This window comes from Ambystoma mexicanum, chromosome 3p (assembly GCF_040938575.1).
Source record: "Ambystoma mexicanum isolate Mex_15411 chromosome 3p, UKY_AmexF1_1, whole genome shotgun sequence".
NCBI classification, from domain to species: Eukaryota; Metazoa; Chordata; class Amphibia; order Caudata; family Ambystomatidae; genus Ambystoma; species Ambystoma mexicanum.
Window position 1 is genome coordinate 858219229 of NC_090925.1, and position 19367 is coordinate 858238595.

Consider the following 19367-nt stretch of genomic DNA (forward strand, 5'->3'; position numbering starts at 1 on the left):
TCTAAGGGAAGAGGTAGACTGGGACACATCTGAGAGCGGGAACATATGGGAGCAATTCCCATTTATATGCTGCATGGTCATGATGCGATTACGCACAGCAGGAAGCTTAGCCACAATGGCTTCACCCGAACACATGGCCAACTTTTGGTGCCCACTACATGGGGTTTGAACAGGCAGGCCATTGAATTCAATAAAAGTTTGAGTCTCAAAGTGCCCTCATGGAGGGACCAAAGAAATATCTCACTACCTGCATTTTTGGATGCACACATGATGTACTCATGTCTGGTGAGGTGACAAGATGCACTGGTCCCACCAACCATGCCAGCACATCATCATCTCCGCAGTGGTGAGGTTGGGGGTGCACAAATGGGAGCCAACTGTAGATTCCAAAGTCAAAAGAGCAAGGAATGGACCCATTGTGAAGCAACACTTGCGAACATGTCACATGCACTGGCGCTACAAGCCTGTCACCCAACCGGGCACAACATCATATACAACAATGGAGGGTGTGGGTCAACAGGACCAGGCTCACTGAGAGGACCATCACCTGGCAGGACTGGACATGGTACAAAAACAAACCCTGTGGATGCACTGTTGACAAAAGGTACTGTAACTGCAGGCTCCACAAGCAAAACGTGAGAAAGTGCCAATGCATCCATGCATACATAAAACACTCTAATAACAATGCCACAACATCGCTGGCATGCAGGGTAAGAGTAGTGTGTGCAGGTGGTGACATGAAAATGCAGATGTACACAGCATTCCTGCACTGTCTTGCATTAGACATGAGAGGGAGAGTGCAGTATTTGGAACAACATTGACTCACCTGAACGGATAACCCACACCATGGAAACAATTCTACTTTGCCCACATGAGGAAGTCCAGCTCCACACACACCAACTGCAGACATTGCCTCTCCCAAAATGTGCAAAACAGAGGGGGGTCTGGGAAACTCTCTACCAGCACGAACACAGCCCATTGACTTGTTCTTGGGTGGGTGGCCCCTGGGAGAGTTTCAACTAAGTCTTTAGCTCACTGTTCTTTTCACAGAGAAGACATTTACCCACATATCAGTCTTTGTGCTGCACAGGGGCAGTCCAGCACCGAAATGCTAGGCAATTCTCCTCTGAACAAGAGTACCACAGCAACCCCATACACGTGTTTCAGCCTAGTTGGGCATCATCAGTGAGGTGAAGCTGTGCCCCTCTAAGAGCAGTGAGCAAGGGGTCCATGTCTGGATTCCCCTGGTAACTTAGGGTGAGATCCAAAGTTACTTGGTATGCAAAACAGAGGGGGGTCTGGGAAAATCCCAAAATGTGAGCTTCCCACATCCCTCCACACAACATGACAGCCCATGTCCAACCATGCACACATGTGAACATGAGTGAACCATGATTACCTGACGCAGGACACTGCCACAATTAACCTTTTGGTAAGCCCCACAACATATTTGCTAGAAGACGGCAACAGGATACCTGCATGTTCCGCAAGGAATGCCACACCTACCCACAATGGATCTTGCACCCACCACTCATGCATAGCCACTCAGCATGCACATGAGAAAAGATGGAAAATCCCACTATTATGACGTACAACAAAGGGCACCACGATGAGCAGCTATCAACATGTACGGCACACACACTTGTTCATGGTGCCTGAGGTGACTATACACTATATTACAACAGACAATGATAGCCTCACTGGGATAGCACAAGAGTATTGGTAACCATGCACAGCACTAAATTGGGCCAAAGCAGTCCATACATGTCACTGTGCATGATCAACAGAGACACACCAAATGGCAGGTGAATATCTGTTGCCTTACGGAAAAATGCATTTTTTGGGACAAATATTCCACAACTTCTGCGAACACCAACAATGTATCTATGGAAAATGAGAGGGCAGGCACAGTCAGATGCCAATATGGGATGTGAGACCCCATCCCTTCCCGCAGCTCGCAGTGACACACATACATAGGTCCATGCAAGTAAAGAAGTGTCCTTACATCAGATGCATATGGTCCGAAGGATAGATTCTTGTTGACATCCTTCCTCTGATCACGTGTTCAAAGCTGCACCTGGAAGGCATACAGGAACATGCTCATGCAAAGGGTCACAATGTACACAGCTCTTTACACACTTGTTCATTGTGGGACACACGGCTACGCGCATACTTGCAACATTCCCACCTGTTGTGTGATGGAATCCTGAAGAGGAGCAGCCTAATATTCAAATAACACCCCTTCCAGACACTTCGGTCTCTAACATTGGTAGAACTGAAAATGGTGCTCATATTCATAGCACTGGTGACCCCCACACACATTTTTAAAAAGGCAACCTCAATCCTACTCCCGCTGCACTAATCAGTTGTGGTAGGCTGCAAAAAACAGTGTGTCCTTCACTGTTGCAGATGAGCCCTTCAACCCTCAAACCACAAGGTTACAGAAAACAAGGCCCTAATCACCTTATCGACATAGTGGAAAAGTCCAAGGTCAGTGTGTTGTTCCTGGATGTGGACAGGCCATTACAGCTGTGTACAGTAATGCATGGCACCTAACGCTCGCCTACCCTCACCTCACATACCATCCAGGAATACCATACACTTAACCCATCCACGTGGAAATGTGTAGGTGCTGCGCATACTGTCTCGTCCATGTTTGGACGCCATGCAAGATGAGGCCTTGATGTATATACTAATTAATAGGCAGATGACCTCCACGCCTGCTAATTATACTTCCAGCAGCCAAATGCCCTGATGTGCACATGACTGATGGAGTGGACACACTGCATCCGTCACAGGACTACTCACCTGATGTATTGCTGGATGCACATGTGCATCAAGACACAATCACACAGACAAGCTATGCAAAGGTGCACAGGTCGGGAAATGAGCACACATGGCACAAGTGTGAAGGCCATGCAATGCCATGACAAAGGACACTCATGTCATGATCATGTGCAGGCTCCAGGTCGACATTGCACCACCCAGCCCAAGCTACATAGGTACAAATTCCACACACCAGAAAAAGTGCATACGAGTCATGGATGAAACATGATAATTAATGTGAAAATTAAATGTTAACAAGAAAGATACAGTGCACACTTACCAGGCAAAGTGAAATGTGATGACAGATTAGGGAAAATCATATGTGACCCTCTGACCCCTCATCATGGCTGTCACCCACTAGGAATGTCTCTATCTCCTCTTCCTTCACATCGGCATGTAGATGCCACTGGCTTGGCATGATGGAGGAGAAGGAGAAGGAAGTGCCTGCTGTGTGTCTCTGCTGGCCACCCCTGGGCATAGGAGGAGTGAAAGTGGCCAAGATCACAGGGGACATGTGAGGCGAAGGGGCTATCTCTGCCAGTGACAGAAGTTGTTGGATGACACAGACAGCGTCCCTTATATCCCACAATTCCCCTCTGCCCCCTTACTTTGGCCTTCAGCTCTGTCATCTGCTCCTGAGAGCCCTCTGTTTCTGCAGCTGTCTCACTCTTACTTTCCTTGCCACTCATGCAGGACCCCAGCAACTGTTTGTTGAAGTCTATGTTGCCACCTCCAGCTTCTCAGTCCTGAGCCATGGTGACATCCGGCTGGTCCCGTGAAGGAGTCGCTGGGCCAAGTACAATTGCTTTCATAGGTGGGCGAGCTGTGTCCAGCACAGATGGTCCGGGTAGCACATTCAGCGGTGTGGGCCCTTCCCCTGATGGTGTTACAGGACACTTCCTGTGCACTAGTGTTGGGCAAAGCTCTGGAAGGGGTGGCAAGGCTCACAGGGGAACAACAACGTGAGACATTCCAGGAAGGAGAGTTGGCCTTATGGACCTGGCTGGGGGACACACCGATATCACTGATTTCACTCATGAAAAAGCCTTTTCGTTATACCCAGGAAGGGTATGTACCCGACCAACATTATGACAGGGCACAGAAACAACAACAACAAAAAAAGAATGTGAGATTTACCAATACATCGTACAGCTCACACAGTTCTGATGACGATAATTTGGTCAACCAACCGAGTGGAAGTTACCAGAGACGTGGCAGTGGCCACGGCCGTGGTAATTCCAATAAACGCAGGCCACAGAACTCCCACCCTTTTCAAAGAGGGAGAGGACCCGCTGCCAGTTTTTTAGACCAGGACCTGCAGAATTGGGACTACGAACCCACAGTGACCAGGAGTAGCAGAGCCTATTAATTAGCTTGTCTAGTTATAGGCCATCAGCTGTTGAGATGACGGTCTTGGAAGAAGGGTTCGGATTCGTTCCCACAGTTGTTTATCATTGCTTCAACTCGAGAGTGGAGATCGAGCGACTGTTCAGAAAGATACATCTGAGACAGTTTTTCCACGATAACCCGTTTGAGGTTGAAGAAAGTAATAGCGGTCTCCACAATCCTTCGTCGTTTTGTCCTCCTGTCACTAGCCACAGCCCAGAGTCTGTAGTGTTTGAAAGAAGGGTCCTGGATGATTTAGCAGAATTAGAACGGACCCACTCTTCCCACGCATTTCAGAATTGTTCTGCAGCACAGAGGAAAGCCTTCGAATCGCTTAAAAACAACAAATCGATAGTGATTCGGAGTGCCGATAAAGGCGGTGCGATCTTTCTTCTGAATCGTTCCGACTATGTGATTGAATACATAGGACAGCTTTCGGACACCACATTCTATAAACCTATCGAACAAGATCCCACGGCATGGTTGATCAGTTTAATAGCTCACAAAGTTGAGAAGGCCAAAGACAGGAGTTGGATAACGCGTAAAGAATCAGAGTTCCTTGCTAAACGGGACCCCAGTGTTCCTCTATTCTATATTCTGCTGAAAGTCCATAAAATATTGATGAATCCCCCCGGCAGACCGATAGTGTGTGGAACCAACTCTAGCCAAATTTGCAGACTCTTTTCTTAAAGGGTTTGTAAATAAAATGCCCTCTTACATCCAAGACTCGATGGCAGTAATCAATCTGATTGAGAATTTTCCTTTCAATCCATGTGAAGATATCCTAGTCACCATGGATATCGTTTCATTGTATACGAAGATCCCCCAAACTGCCACGCTGGATGTTATAGAGGAATGCTCCTTACCAAACAGGTTTCTGGCATGACACCTAATTCTTTCATCCTGTGGTGCACGATGCTCTCACTCAGTGAGAATTATTTTCAGTTTGATGGACATTTTTACCAACAGGTCCATGGAACTGCTATGGGGTCGGCTGTGGCACTGTCCTTGGCCAACTTATATGTAGACTTTGTCGGGCATATAAGTATCTACAGTGATAATAACATCTACAAACAACATATCACGGTGTGGAGGAGATACATCGATGATGTGCTATTGGTATGGCATGGAGATGAAGTGACCCTATTGGCCTTTTTCCAGTGGTTGAATTGATTTAATCCTTTTCTCAAATTTATGATAAATTACCACAGGGACCAGATAGATTTTTTAGATCTCATGATCATTTCTAACCAGTCTACCCAACGATTGACGCTTAAACCGTTTCATAAGGCCACCGACCGTAACTCGTTATTGAGGTACGATAGCTTTCATCCAAAAGCTTTGAGAGACAACTTACCGTTTGGCCAATTCTTGAGGCTTAAGCGCAACCACAGTAACAAAGATGTTTTTGTGTCCGAAGCATCCTTATTGAGCCAGAACCTGATCCACCGAGGCTACCCGGACAAAATTGTGAGGAGATCTCTAAAGAGGGCATCTAACAACCACCGCGAAGCTCTGTTAGAATACCGGCCAAAATCTGTATCCAAGAGGACCGACTCACTTGTCTTTGTCAGCACTTTTAACCATCTATCCAACCATGTGGTTAAGATAGTGAGGAAACATTGGCATATTTTGGCACAAGCCAAAATACCTGTTGCAGTCCCTTGATGTGCCTTTAAACGGGGACACAATGTTAAGGAACTGGTTAGCAGGAGCGACATCAGTAACAGACACTATGCCCAAACTACCATCACTCAACAGTGGGGTATGCCTAAACCTAGAGGACATGCACCTTATGGTGCCTGTGTTTGTTGCCAATTTACTAGTCGGACCACCAAGGTCGATACTGGGTTACCCAGACCACAGGAACAGAAGATGTTTTTCAACTGCAACTCTAGCAATGTAATATATGCATTATGGTGCCCATGTCCTAAACTATATATCGGTAAAACGGAACGGAAAATCAGAATCCGTATCAATGAGCACAGAAGTTGCATTAGGACCAAGAACCTCTGGGCACCCATGGTTGGCCATTTCATCATGCGTGACCATGGCTGTAATGACCTCAAGTGGACTGTTTTTTTTTTTTAATTTAAATTGATATAGCGCGCAAACAGCCCAAGGGCATTGAGGCGCTGTTACTTGTAAGAGCTTAGTTACAGATACAGGAATGGTAGCAGTCGTTGGTACATTATAAATACTACAGACATAATTCAAAACTTACAGCTTATGCAATTGGTCATGACATTAAAGCTTTTGCAGTGGGTCATATGTATAGTACTCATGCTGATGTGAGGGACCTTATGTGAAGAGGATGGTTTTCATAGCTTTACGGAAAGCGATGAGGGAGGTCTCACCTCGGATTGTGGGAGGTAGGGCATTCCAGTGTGTGAGTGCAAGATATGGGAAGCTGGAACCATCCGCTCTGGCACTGTTCTGAAAGAAATTCCGGTCACTAATAATAGCTCTGCTGATAAACAGATCCTCTCCAGGGAGGAGATGAAACTCATTTACATGAGTAGTAGTCATGTGTGTGGCCCAAATTAATTAATCAATTGGAACATATAGCGGACAGCACCCGGTGTACTACTGTGATCCCACTTGACATGGGTAATAAGACGGGTTTGTGTTTTACACACCGTGGTTTAATACACATGTGGCAAAACACCACACTAGATAATGATCTCTGGTGGTGTATGCTGTTGCGGGGTAGTAAACTGAACGGGGCATCGGTTTGTTGACTTTCCTCCATACCTGATAATGACCCCTGGTGATCTGTGTTGTTGTAGGGTGGTAGCCCGAGATGGTCATCTGTGTGTCGATTTGTGTCCTCATTGATGTAATTGGACACGTAGAGGTGTCGGGTGGCCATTGCCGGGCCCGTTTACGTTGAATCAGCCTGGACGTGGTCGTCACGTGATTGTGCGTGAGTTCACGCGCTGTGTATATCCATAGCAGTTGCATCCCTGCGGCGGCTGATACGAACATTGCCTCCGACGAGGAACGCTGCACACCATACTTAGTGGTAAGTGAGTTTGACGGCTGTGGTTGTTTGAGGGCTATGTTTCTCGCACTGACCATTATGAGTCAGATTAAGAGCGGCTCACTGTTCATGACTTGTTCAAGACTGCTGTTTGATGCTCGGTCTGTCACAGGCAAGATTGGAGATGCAAGCACGTGTATGCTCCACATGTTTGATAATTGATTAGGTGTCCGTCTCTTTTTATGTTTTATACGGAGACCAGTTATCTCACGAGGACCATTGTTTGACAGTGTGCGCAACACTTATCTCCTGCACTTGAGACACAGAAGTACTTGACCCATGCTCATGACGTTGTCCGCCCTTGAGGCGGCGGGCTGACATTAATCAGGTTAGTTGCCCTACGGCCAATATCAAGGGTTGATATTACTGGGGTGCTATAGGCACACCGGTTATTGTAATATGGACAATATGGTTTGTGCTATTGACTCACGTTCTCTATTTGTCTCATGTCGTTTTTTCCTCCCTTACTCTGGTCGATGTGGCATTGATAGCCTGACAGACTTGGCCCTTTACTACGTGGGGCCTGACAGTGAACGCGCAAATTTGAAACCCATTAGGTTTGCATGCGATTGTCCCATACAATAGAGAGACGTGCCGCTGTGAACTGGAATCGGTGGTTTTACTTCTTGGGTACTGACTGGGGTTCACCTGGATGGGGATGGTGTGTACACAGGCGGTCTGTGTTTTCCATGGCCCGTTTACTAGCCATTCTCTTTTGCGTGTGCTTATAGTAGTACTACACAAATAGATCTGTACAACACGAGTGCACCCCCAACTTTGATAGTGACCTCGGGGGTTATATCCACTTGTGCTATTGCATGGTTGCACTTGGGTTTCCCTTGTTGCAGGCTGTTTTCCCTTTTTAAGAAAAACAAGATATTAAGAAACAGTTGTGTTACGACTGGTTTTCATTACTCAACTTTCATGGTCGTGGGAGTCTGAATTTGTCACGCGGTCTATATGGTGGTGGTGGTATGTGAGGATTGGACCAACTCAGCTGGTCTTCTGGTCACGGTACTACTGTGGTACCAATGACCCCTTTGGTAGTGAAGGCGACAGTGGGGTTGATTGCCAAGTTGTTTTGCAGTCCGCCCATTAATAGGGCGGTAGTAGCAAATCTCAGTCAGTACACTATTGCATTTAGCCTGATTGAGTGTGTTTTTGTTTTTATATCTACAGGTGAGCGCCTGTTGTTGTCTACAGGTCTATATTGCTACTTACGTCCCTTTGAATACGCTGGACCTACTTGCCCATGAAGAATTTCTGCACAGTGATTTGAGTACAGAAATAAACATGTTGGGTTGGGGAATCCAATGCTGTTTTTGACACCATTGTTGATTACAGTATATCGCAACAGCAGTATTGAATTATACATCTGGCGGTTGTTGATGCGTTAACATTTAGCTATTCTTACTGATAAAGAATAGTGATTGTATTTTATATATTTGTTTTACCTTTTGGATACAAATGTTAAAATTAGAATGTATTCACTTGTGATGTGAGTTTGTTTGATTGAATATGAATGTAGTATGCCTGGTGTATGTGTTTCGGGATGTCATGATTATGCTGTGCCCAATCAGACAGGTTATTAATTTACCTATTGAATTTGGAATTGTATTGTGATTGGCACTACTGATGAATTTTAGTATAGATTAAATGATTTTTATATTTTTTCTACATATGAATAAAATGTTAAATATTTCATTGTGTCCAGTGAGTTGAATTGAATGTTTTCACCTCACACACTTGTTATGTATGGACACCTGGTCCTCCATGATGTGTAGGTATGAAATGAAGGTTTTATAGGCGTATGCACACGTGAGCTCACCAACACAGAATCACCAATTGTATGATCTTCTATGTTAAAGTAAATATACTGGTTTTGTACAGGTCAGATCATAGAATAGAGATAAGCCTGGTATTCCCTGTCACTCCTATTTGTTGCTGGGGGACACATGGACCAGTGGTTGGGGACAGGTAGGGCATGAGGAGGCACATGAGCCACACATTGGGGGCTACATGGCCCTGCATACCCTGTCTGCTGCCACTCCTTTGCCATCCCATGCCACATCTGGGCCTCCACCTCATACGTCTCCCCCTACGCCATTCTCCACCTTGTGTGCATCCGGTGTGTGGGTTGCAGCTCTGACACAACATGAGGTGTCACACATGTGTTGTCCTGGGCCACGGGGTCACTGGCAGCAGAGTCTGCAAGAGCGGAGAAAGGGAAACATGAGGCAATGTACACACCAAGGGATGTACAGACATGTGCCAGCCACATTACTTCTACACAGGCAATAAAAACGAGACACATTTGCACATGCAGATGCCAAGCCATCTTGTTTGTAGGTGCAGTGAATATGCATGTTACACACACATCCAGAAAACGATAGTCATCGCTGTTGGTGAGACAGAAGCACCCTCCCCACTGGGGGGCTCCAGAGTTCCCACGTGGGTGGAGGTCCCCCTATTCCACCTTCTGCCTCATCGAGAGTCGAGGGGAGTTTGTGTGCAGGGGCAGTGGGAAAGTTGTGCTTGGCATGGTGCATCAGTCCCGGTGGGCCTGGCGGTGTTCTGTAAACCCATGGTGCACCCTCTTGACAAGCCACTGTGGTGGTTGAGGTGCCGCCGTCCTGAGCGGTGGCCAGCCTGCCCTTGTTCCTCGTGGTCCACCTGCACAGACCAGAGGGTCCCTCCTGTGGATCTGTGGCATCCCTGCCTCCACAGCGTTTCCTGCTCCCTTCCATGTTAGCTGTCAACCACATGTACTGGCACAGCCTGTCTTTATGTGGCAAAGGAGGCCTCTGGTTGCCAGGCACGCTCACTGTTGTTATGCCGCCAGACTGAGACAGACGTTACGCCATGGGGTGGCATGCACTCCGCGTCAGCCTGGCTGCTACACAGCTTCCACACGTGTACCAGGAGTGCTGCATGCAGGGAGCTTGTATTGTACAACGCACAGATGGTGGTGTTCACACGCGCACACATGCACATGGGCATGCAAGGCAGCATTGGCATGTATTTTTGCCACCTGCGTATGCTGCTTCTACTTAGAATCCATGGTTTGAATAGCACACATTGAACCGACAGGACAGTGCCATGTAGGATGCGACCTGTGAACCTGCTGGGTAGGGACAGCTTGACCCTGTCATTCAGGAATGTGCAGCAGTGTGCATACAACTAAGTCACTTGTGTTTTAGGCTGTAACTTGTATATGATGGTGGGCCACTAGCATGTATCTGCAAATGGCATGTAAACCTATCAGTCGTTATATCGAGCGTCACCTGTCCTTAATAAGTGGCGTGCAGCAAACATGGTTCACCAGTGTGGATTCCTGCCATGATTAGCATCACATTTACTCAGGGACGGGGGGGGGGGCTGTCAGTGGTGGTGGGGTGTTTTGGCTCTGACTGTGCAAACGTCATGTTTGATTTGATTTGACTGATTTGATTTTTTGCATTTGTAATGTGCTCATTGTAAATGTCAGCAAATGCAGCGCTTAGTTGGAATCCTCAACGTAGCCTGCGTCGCATCTAGATAAAATTGTAAATGTCAGCATATGCCACACTTAGTTGGAATCTTCAACGTAGCCTGCGTCGCATCTAGATAAAATTGTGAATGTTTGCATGTGCACACATAGAGGGAACTCCTAAGCTTAGCATGCACCACATCTAGATAGAATTGTAAATGTCAGCATATGCCGCACTTAGTTGGAACCTTCAACGTAGCCTGCATCGCATCTAGATAGAGATGTTATTCAATGATTGATATACGACTCTCCTGCCAAGCCTAGACCAAGCGTGCAATCATGAATCAATAACCAACCCATTAACAATTTCACTCCTCTGAATATACCTCTCAAACTCAAACCAAACACAACCACAAGCCTTAAAAGCAGCAAACCGCACAAACTTCACTACACTGCAACAACAAAACAAACCACACATAGGGCCTCATTACACGGTAGGCGGTAAACCGGTTGCCGCCGGTACCATACCGGTACCACCATGGAGAAAAGGGGAATTACCACCCTATTCCAAGGTTGGCAGGGCGGTAATTCCCCCTTTCTCCATGGCCCTTCGCCATTCCCATTTTTGCCCCATAGGGCTCAATGAGAATGGGGAAGGGGCTAATTACGGTACTGCAAATTGCGGTACCGTAATTAGCACCAAGGTCCCTTTGCGGGTCCCAACTTTAACGGCTCGTCTACACCAGCCGTTAAGGTCGGGTCCCGCAAAGGGACCTCGTAGTAAGGCGGTAAGGGTTTACCGGTACCGGTGCCCTTACCGGTACCGGTAAACCCATACCGCCTACCGTGTAATGAGGCCCATAGACGTGCACAACAGCACACGACGACTACCAACCGAAAAACACCCAAAGCCCAGCCAACGGACCCACCGGGCTGAGGCTGCCAAGAGCACATCAGTGCTACATTGCACTTTTCCAGCTCATTCCCACTAACTCACCCCCCTCTCCATTTTTCAGAGCCGCCAGAGCACCAGGGGACCACTCCGGTGGTGATAGTATCCTTTAACATGACGGGAGAATCCGTATAGAGGCGCAGATGGAAACCAAAATTGTACAAAGATAGGACAGAAGTCCAGCAAGAAATAGCTCATGCAAGAATAAGGGTGTGAAATTATCTAAATAGAAAGGTTTTCAAGGCTCTCCAAAATTGTGGAGATGACTGTAGTGTCCTAATTTCCAGTTGGAGAGAGTGCCATAATTTAGGCCCAATTACAGCATATCTTCTGTCTCCCCTTGTGGTGTAAACAGAACGGGGAATAACCAGAAGGTGTTGATTGTTGGAGCGTAAAGATCTTGATAGTTGATACATTTGGATCAGATCTCTTCAATATTCTGGGGCAGAGACATTGATACATTTAAAGATTAGACATGGGCCCTCATTACGAGTTCGGCGGTAACCATGCCGCTATTGGCGGCATGGCTGCCGCTGAAATCGCATCTGGGTCCGGGTCCCCGGAATGAGGACTTACCAGGCCATTCCGAGTTCGGAAGGCCCAGTAATTCCTCCCTCCGAGGACCCGGACACGGTCCTTCTCCATTCCCATTTCAGCCCCCATAGGAATGGGAGAGGGAGCAAACAACGGGCTATTACGAGATGGCCGTTGTTTGCTCCCTCTCCCCTCGCGGGACCCGGTAAGCACGCCTGGTTTTCCCAAGCGTGCTTACCGTGTCCCGCGAGGGGAACTCGTAATGCGGCGGTACGGAGTGAACAGCGCCGGCACCTTTTACGGCGCCGTTCACTCCGTACCGCCAGGATCGTAATGAGGCCCATGCTGTTTTAAATGTAATCCGATCTTCCACAGCCAGCCAATGTAGTGCTTGCCGCAAAGAGGAAACATGTGCCAGTCGTTCTAGGTTAAAAACAGTTCTGACTGCGGCATTTTGGGCTTTCTGTAATCTCAATATTTGTTTACGTGGGATGCGGGTCAGTTGGCTATTTCAATAGTCTAAGTACCTGTTAGTTAGAACGCCTGCTACCATGGCATAGTCCTCCTTAGGAATAAGAGTTAATACCTGCCTGAGAAGCCTAAGGACAAAGTATACCACCTTGAATTTTGCTACAACTTGGGCCTCGCTGTCTAGATCGTCCTGCCAAATGCAGCCCAGCTTTTGAACCTTAGAGACGAATTTCAGGTTTGACCCCAGCAATACTGGAATCGGTAGCTTCTTGGCATTCGCTAAAAGATGTTTGGGTCCAAATAATATCAGCTCTGTTTTAGCAGCATTCAGCTGTAGCTGATTATGGGACATCCAGATACTAACCTCGTGCAGACACTGTGCTAATTTGCTGAATGTCTCATCAAAATTGGAGACTCTTAGGAAGATCTGAGTATCATCTGTATAAGAATGATAATTCAGTTTATAGCGTTTCAGGATCTCTAAAAGAGGGCAAATGTATAAGTTGAAAAGTAAGGGTGACAATGAGGACCCTTGTGGCACCCCACAGATCAATCTGATAGCATCTGATAAACAATCCAGTCCTACTTGTTGGTGACGGTCGGTCAGAAATGATCTGAACCAATACAGAGCATGTTCAGATACCCTTCCCACTTTCTGCAGTCGACTCAAAAGGATGGTGTGATTGACTGTGTCGAACGCTGTGGATAGATCAAGCATCACCAAGAGGGATAGCTCACTCTGATCCGCAGCCCTCGACAAGTCATCCTGAATGGCCAAGAGGGCCATTTCAGTTCCAAACTTGGGTTTGAAGCCAGACTGGAATTTGTCTAGTATCAGTTCGCTCTCAACAAAACCCTGTACAGGATTCCCATGAGAAACAGCCAAGATAATGCATGTTCGGAATCATGACATTTCCATTCAGTGACATTAGGTGTTAAAGGGTTGGCTGATTCCTGGAATGATGAATGTCTGCGAATCTGGTCTGCACACTATGTGGTCCTGCCTTTGTGTGCTTGACACATGTTTGTGTTACTTTGGCGCTATATGTTTTACATGTGTGCATTTTCGAAATTCCAGGACCTGCACCTCCATGTAGGCACAAGCACCATGGTCTAGACACAGGTAAGTGTGTCACATTAGGAATGTGAATGTCGACTGTATGTAGTGCTACTTTGCATGTGGCATCCTCGCCTTAGGTGAACGTTGGATTCTGTTAAGTCACTCCTGCATGTGACATGGTGCTTGTTCTGCCTATGTGGGTGAGCCATGTGTGTGCATGTGGCTGTTCTATATACTGATGTTGCTACAGATGGGGATGGGACTGGAATACTGTACAGCATTCAATGTCACAAGACTGATGCGTGGATGCTTTGAATGGGCACATGGTAACTAGAATAATAACAAGTAGGTATATGGACCATTGCGTTGGTAGAGATCAATGTGGGTAGTGATGTGTGATGAGAAATGTACATGTGCGGATGTTCACAATATGTCTTGCCCTAGGACACATGACTCATGACAGACAACTATTAGTGATGATGATTTATTTTATTCAGTGCAGTAAAAATAATTTATTTGTGAAAGTGTGTGAGGTGCTGTACAAGTTGCAGTGGGTGTTGGACAGGTGTGTGTGTTATAGGGCCATGCTCTTGGGTGTGTGGGTATCAATATTTGGTGGTATGTGGGGCCGTGTGTGGTGGAGGAGGTGGCTGAGTTCGAGGAGAGGACTGAGGTGAGTCTGAACTGGGAGTTGGGGCTGCTTCCTGGGTCTCCCCTGTTGCCATTTGGCCTGTTGCTCAGCCTGGGATGCCGGGGAGGCCAACTGTCCTCCACTCCAATGGCTTGGCTACCTCCAAGCTGAGTGGCACTCTGGTGAGTGGTTGGCCTGCGGGCAGGCTGTGCAGACGAGGCAGGGTGCCATTCACCTGCACAGCCCTGTCCACTATCTCAGGTCTCCTCATCGGCACGCCGTGCCTCACCATCAGCGCATCAAATCTGCATGACACTCCCCGGTGTGACTCAGTTACAGTCTCCATGGCATTGCCCAGCCCAAATATTTCTCACTGCATGTCCTTGCCAGTGTTCTTAATGGCATCAAGCCAGCTGGACACGCCTATGATCTCCCCGTCATGTTGCGCCCTACCTGATCCACTGCCTCAACCATCATCCGCTGCTGCTCCAGGAAAACACAGAGCCGCTCAGGTTGCTGCACCCCCGATGGCCACACACTCTGTGGCAGTGGGTGAGCAGCCTGAAGGTGGGGCCCTTGGGCAGCAACTCAGGTGCTTCACGGGTGAGGTACTACCTTGGGAATGCTAATACATGGGTGTGAAGTGAGTGGAATCTATGCTGCTGGTGTGTTGGTAGTACTCCTCCGGCTGCCCGAGAGGCATGCTGCCCTCAGCTAGCACCTCTGATCTGGCCTCCTTTGCAGGTGGGGCGGTTCAAAGACCTATGCACCTATATCCAGATAATGAATCAGCATTGCAGTCCTTCTGTTTGGGGGAGATGTGGTCCCCCCAGTCCTCCTGCCCTCCTCGGTGGGTGTGCTCTGGACAGGCAGGTGTTGTTCTCCCTCCTCACTGCTGTCAGACCAACAAATTACAAAAGTAGTTAAAAAAGGAGTGTATGCCGGTGCAAGAAGTAACACAGTTTTATTCAGGGCCCCAGATGTAGCAGGGACAGCAAATTCAAAAACATTGCGGAAAAGAACTGTATGAAAAGGCGTTGTCAAAGAAACGCCCCTAAACTAGGAACTTTTACACAAAGCAAAATAATTAGCATTTACGATCGCGTGACACAAAGAAATCTCCCCCCACAAAAGTGATTGGACTTCACACTTTGGACCCTTATAGAACAATGTACATTGCAATCAAATATTGGGTCCACAAACCTTCCCACAAATCCCTCGATTATACCTTGTGACGTCACAATCCACCCCCAATTCCCACAGCACAACATTAAGTCATGGAAACATTTGAGACCACCAACAGAACTTTAATAATCTACCCTGGTTGCCTCATCCTGATTCTCATGAGAACGGCTGACCACCAGAGGCTTCAACCACTGACATACTGCTGCACAAATGTTGCATATCGGGGACACTGACCCTTTTCCCAGGGAAATGTTCTATGGGGCGATTTGAAACTGCTGTGGTTCTTTCATAAATGATTTTGAATTATAGAAAGTTCATGCATTCATTATTCGCTGGCGGAACCTGTGAGCTCTGATCTGTTGACCTCAAAAAATAACAACCATTGTGTACGTCTATTAACGCTGGCCTGGGATCGAAGACTCTGCACTAATTTATCAGCTGAAACGGCCTTTGCTGTGAACAAAATGCTCACACACGTTTAAAGTTGAAGCAAGCTTTTAGGGTCTATTTACCACATTTCATTCTACCACTATGCAGGAATATTTAGAAACAATTATGGATTTGTTTTATTAAGCCTTTAATTTCACATATATTATAAAGAGCCTCCTCCCCTTTTACAGTGCTACTCCCACAGCTGATAAGTGTGTTCCTTTATACCATGCTGAACTTGCATATTTTTTACATTATTCCCCCATTTTATTAATGTATCAATAACTAGATCTTTTTTGGCCCCTCATTCCTTTTAAGCAACTCCATCTTTATGTATCCATATTTTCTCCAACCGTGTCATGTCTCCCCCTGTCTCCTCCCAGCCATTCAGATCTTCCCCCAACCCATACACTCCCTGTCACACCTTTTAGATGTTGAATTCAGAATTCCTTGTGCTTTTCAACATCAGCAGGTTGTGTAAAAACCCATGCATCAGGATCCTACCCTCACTTTCCCCCATTATTTTCTTCCTGCTCTTCATTTCAAAACTATTGTTGTCAACACTCAAGGGTAGCATCAAATGTCCTTTTTGTTTGTTTAAATATACTCTAAAAATGTTCTTAAAAATGCAGAAGGTGATGAGAATCAGTACTAATACAGGGACAGTCACTAGAAACAATCCGGAAAGCCAGGTGAGCACCCATGTGAATACTCTTTCCAGTCAGTCTTTTGCTTGCACTCCATTAACCTTGGTTGTCATCTTTCTCTGGAGTGTCCTTATATCTTATATAGCTGCACTTAGAGTTCCATTGGAGGCATCTCTGTCGGGTATTGCAGTGCTGCAACTTGACCCAAATTTTGCACAGACACCTCCTTTGATGGCTGTTAGGAGGTCCAGAACAAATCTATTTGGAAGGGCCACGAAGCACAAAAGCCCCCATCTCTCCCTTGATTGCATTCAACTCTTTTGCTATTGAATTAGCCAGTTGCAATAGCTTGTGACAGGTTAGCTGCAGCCATTTAGAATTAGTTGCAACCTGTACTTTTGGAAATAACAACATTTAAAAAAATGTGGCAGCCGTGGAGAATAGCCGGTACTCACCCGTGATAGAAGCCAGGTTCTCTGTGCTCTTGGTTGAGAAATAATTGTTTTCCGGCTTTCTCCTTCTCATTATTTTTTGCTGCTTATTATACTGTACCATTTTTCCCTGCCATGCAATCTTCATGGCAGTGCTATTTTGGGGCACCACAAGTGCAGGGCTGTGCAAAGTGATGAGAGCGCAAACTCCACTCAAATCAGGCGGAAGCTGGGTATATGCTTTGGCTCTGCAACTCCAGCAAATATCAATTACTGCTGCTGTTCCCCACGTCAAAGCTGCGTTCTTCATCACCTTGGCGCATCACAAATTAGTCCCCAGGAAAATTGACCCACTTGACCTGAAACACAAAGGGAATCGTGTAAAGCTTCTTATGTCAACTGGTATGAACATACTTTCCCCAAGTTGCTCGGCAGTTATCATTAACCTTGGCTACCATGTTTTGCACAAAGCCCACCAATCTTTCAGCATGACACTGCATTATTCCCCCCTCCCATTTGTCCCCATACCAAACTGCTCCTTCTATTCTCATAAGTGGACTTGTGTGCCACCAGGGGATACTCTGACCTTCTTTATTTGTGCATTGCAATCTTTTATGTCTCTTATTTGTAATGACCTCTCTTTAGGGCTTTCAGTGACATACTCCATTACCTTATGCCTTGTTTCCTGAATTTGAAGCATTCGCGTACATTTTACGTAGTTGTCTTCATATACATTTTCCCCTTCATCCACCCAATTAACTGCTACTTCTTTCCCCTGGAATAAACTTCGAGTTCTACAGAGAGACAGATGCATTAGGCACCCCGCCTCCTCATAGGACACAGCTTGGGGCAGGATAACTTTGGACATACCAACAGCATGTGGAATGAGAGAGGACACGTAGAATGTGTCATTTACTCTCTTCTCACACACATCATTTCATCATCCCAGATATTGCCTGTCAATGAATTATGCTCTTCCTTAGTGTGATAGTGGAAGCCTTCCCCATTCATCACATTTCTTTTTCCCATTTTTCTTTTTTCATTCAATTATGTTTCCCCTTTTTCTTTAAAGAACAAATAAAACAAAAGCATTAAAACTATACTAAAACGTATTAACATCATAACGCTCCAGAAACATGAAAATGAATTTTTCTTTGTCACACATTTTGCATTGTAACCTTCTTCAGCTCCCTCTTTTGCAGGCTTTTTATACGTCCCAAGGACTGTTAGAAAATGAAAAGAAAACTCTGTAATACTTGACATTATGTTGTGCTTTGGGAGATGGTACTTTTGTCTCTGCGAACATCCGTTATGTGGACCCATCTGCGTCGTCCTTGGATTTTGACAGCTGTTGAGGTTGAATAGATGATGACGTTCGGGCCTGTGAAGCGCTCCTCTTTCCACCTCCTCACGTGGTTGCGAATAAAGACGTGATCACCCAGAAAAAGAGGTGCTGCTTGCGGCAACCTTTCGTTTTGATCGCCTTATTGTTCAGATTTGTTTTTAGGCCTCCTCTGCAAGGAGATATAGTTTAGGGACTTGGTAAGTTCTTTTAGATAGGTATCAAATCCCCCTCAGAGTAGCATAGGTAGAGTGAGCATCAGAGATTGTACACAACAAAGGAATTGGAACATGCATTCTCCGCCCTGTAACAATCTCATGGGGAATCAGGTGATGATCTCCCCCAGGAGTATTTCTTAGCGCAAACAAAGCAAGAGGCAAGCAGTGTACCCATGATTTTTCAAGCATTTGCATAAGCTTAGACAATCACATTTTCAGCAGTCCATTCATCTTCTCTATCAAACCATTGGCATGAGGATGGTTTACCATGCATAGTTTATGCTTTATCCCTAGGAGAGTTGTACATTCCTTTATTAAATCATTGGCAAAGTGCTGCACATTATTGGAGCGAATTTCATCTGGAAGCCCCCACCTCAGGAACACCGCCTTCCCCAGAAATATAGGCACATTGCGGGCATCATTCTGGGCACGGGGACCTGCCTCAAGCCAACGTGAAAACGGACACACCACTACCTGCATGTACTTCTAAGACGTACATCTCTCTTGCATATCAACATAATCAATATGCAAGTGTCAAAAGGGGTCTTCCGGTCGCTGCAATGTTCCCTATACAACTCTCAATGTATGACCTGGCAGAAACATCTGAAAGATCATACAGTTACTTACATATTCAGAAACATATTCAGAAACACACTAATACAGATTTGCCATAAACTATTCTTCACTTATCCCTGCAGTCCCATGCTTTTTTGATAAAAGGGAAAAATAGTGAATCTGTTCCA

The 19367-nt window shown here is 46.2% G+C and overlaps 1 long non-coding RNA gene across 1 annotated transcript; it reads left to right on the forward strand.

Annotated features, from left to right (window-relative positions):
- Positions 1 to 7163: 7163 nt before the first annotated feature.
- On the forward strand, positions 7164 to 8959 carry LOC138579633 (uncharacterized). Its single transcript, XR_011304103.1, has 3 exons — positions 7164 to 7237; positions 7458 to 7583; positions 8435 to 8959. It is a non-coding gene; the product is annotated as an uncharacterized lncRNA (long non-coding RNA).
- Positions 8960 to 19367: the final 10408 nt, after the last annotated feature.